A 2,793-nucleotide genomic window follows, 5' to 3' on the forward strand; every position below is an offset into this window, starting at 1 on the left:
TTAAGTCACAAAGCATTGAGATAGACATTAAGTTGAATCCAAGGGATTCAACAAGCATCACTTTATCCATGTGTTGATCCTTTGAGATTGCAACTCTACCTAGACCCAATACCTTGCCTTTACCAGTGTCAGCAAATGTGATTTGACTCTTGTCGGATGGACGTAAGGTTGAGTCCATGAGAAGACTTCGATCACCAGTCATATGATTAGTGCATCCGCTGTCAATAATCCATTCTGAAGCTTTTGGTGACATGCCCTACATTGCAGTTAGGAGGATAGGCTTCACGATGTATGTTGTGAAGCATAAGCAGTTGATGCACACTTGGATTATCACAGCACAGATGAAAGTTAGCACACAGTATGACAGGTAAGCGATTCATATGTGGAATACATAGTAAGTCATTTTATCATGCGTCCCTTTTTGTTTTAGGTCCCCAGCAATAATATCGGACGCCTTTGATTGCTGGCTGGAGACCATGTTCTGCAAAAGAGAGTTAGTTCTTCTTCACCACCCACATCTTGAGGGGTGGCTTAGAAGCAATGAGTCTAAGTGCAGCATCTGAGAATTTCGTCTTTGGAGCCCTAGCAAATAGCCTTGCAGGAGATGAATGATACTCATATGAATAGGCAAAAAAGTTCTTAGTATTGTGAACATAGAGGTTTGAAGACACACGCTCATATTCATAAGTTTGAGTGTGATTTCCCTGCAAAACATTGGCGTTAGGGTGACTCAGGTGAGTCCTGTTTCCGTATGAAGCCGTTGGACCATGTGACGCCTTTGATCTGGGGTTTGTCTTCTTCCCTGGTGGTGTCATGACAACATTCACAGGAAGATTCTCAAGACAGCTTTTGGGAACCCAGATCTTCTTCATTGGCGGTCCATTCCTGCAGTTAGTACCAATATACCTGGCAACCACTTCACCATTCTGATTTTTGAACAGTTTATAGTTTGCATCAAAGGATTCAGCAATGATAATAGGATTAGCACAGTCAAAGCCAGATAAAGTGGATGGATCCACTGAAGGTTCCTTTGCAGCAACCCATGTGGTTTTGGGATACTGCTCAGGCTTCCAGTAGGAACCATTAACATTCATTTTCCTCTCGAACCCAACACCCTCTTTCCTAGGGTTTCGGTTCAGAATCTGCTTTATGAGGACATCACAAAGTGTCTGATGCCCTTTCAAACTTTTATACATCCCTGTTTCAAGCAATGTCTTCAACCTAGCATTTTCATCAGCAATAGTAGTGGTATCCTCGGAAGAGGGGTTAGTTACCACATCAGTAGTTGAAGACAGAGCAACAGTAGCAGCAGTGGAACATTCAGCAATAGAGGCAGCGTTATCACGCTCAATGCATTTTAAGCATGGTGGTTCGAATTCATCCTGAGCGGGACTGATCTGTTGAGCGCAAAATGACTCATTCTATTTTTGAAGATCTTCATGAGTCGCTTTCAATTTCTCAAGCTCTTGCTTCCTTTGAAGATAATCATAGGAGAGCTTTTCATAAGTGGTTGAGAGCGTCTCATGAAGACTTTCAAGTTCTTGATACTTAGCATGAAGATTTTTTATGTCTTCAACTAAGGACTGTGAACATGTCATTTCCGTGTCCAACGGGTCATCGCTTTTGTCTAACAATTTTTGAGTATGTTCCATAGCCCTTTGTTGTTCAGTAGAAATTTTAGCAAGTGTTTTGTAGCTGGGTTTAGATTCACAATCAGAGTCATCTTCACTTGATGTTTGAAAGTAAGCATCGTGTGATTTTACCTTGGCACCGCGTGCCATGAAGCAGTAGGTGGGAGCAGGATCGTCCTTGTCATCATCAGCGTTGGTGTGGGAGTCATTGTCTTCAGTGTTGAAGATGGACTTTGCAACGTAGGCTGTGGCCAGAGCCAGACTTGCAACACCAGTGTCGGACTCAGCTTCAGATTCCACCACTGCCTCCTCAGAAGCAGACTCCTCCTCTGAATCCATTTCCTTGCCAACAAAAGCACGAGCCTTGCCAGATGAGCTCTTCTTGTGAGATGAAGACCTTGATGAGGACTTGGAAGAAGACTTCGAAGATTTCTTCTTCTTCTTGTCATCGGAGTCATATTCCTTGCTCTTCTTCTTCTTCTTCTTCTTGTTTTACCACTGAGGACACTCAGAGATGTAGTGCCCAGGCTTCTTACACTTGTGACATGTTCTCTTCTTGTTGTCTTGAGTGGAAGCTTCATCATTTCTTGAACTGGATCGTGAAGACTTTCTGAAGCCCTTCTTCTTGGTGAATTTCTGGAACTTCTTCACAAGCATAGCAAGTTTCCTTCCAATGTCTTCAGGATCATCAGAACCGCAGTCAGATTCTTCTTCTTCGGATGAGGAAACAACTTTTGCCTTCAAAGCACGAGTTCGACCATAGTTGGGGCCATAGATATCTCTTTTCTCAGAAAGCTGGAACTCATGTGTGTTGAGCCTCTCAAGTATATCAGACGGATCGAGAGTCTTGAAGTCAGGACGTTCTTGTATCATGAGGGCAAGGGTGTCAAAGGAGCTGTCAAGGGATCTCAGCAGCGTCTTGACGATTTCATGCTTGGTGATCTCAGTGGCACCGAGATCCTGAAGCTCATTTGTGATGTCGGTGAGGCGATCAAACGTGAGCTGGACATTTTCATTGTCATTTCTCTTGAAGCGGTTGAAGAGATTGCGAAGAACACTGATTCTCTGGTCTCTCTGAGTAGAGACGTCTTCATTGACCTTGGATAGCCAGTCCCAGACTAGCTTTGACGTTTCCAGAGCACTCACACGGCCATACTATCCT

This window comes from Triticum aestivum, chromosome 2B (assembly GCF_018294505.1).
Source record: "Triticum aestivum cultivar Chinese Spring chromosome 2B, IWGSC CS RefSeq v2.1, whole genome shotgun sequence".
Taxonomy (NCBI): domain Eukaryota; kingdom Viridiplantae; phylum Streptophyta; class Magnoliopsida; order Poales; family Poaceae; genus Triticum; species Triticum aestivum.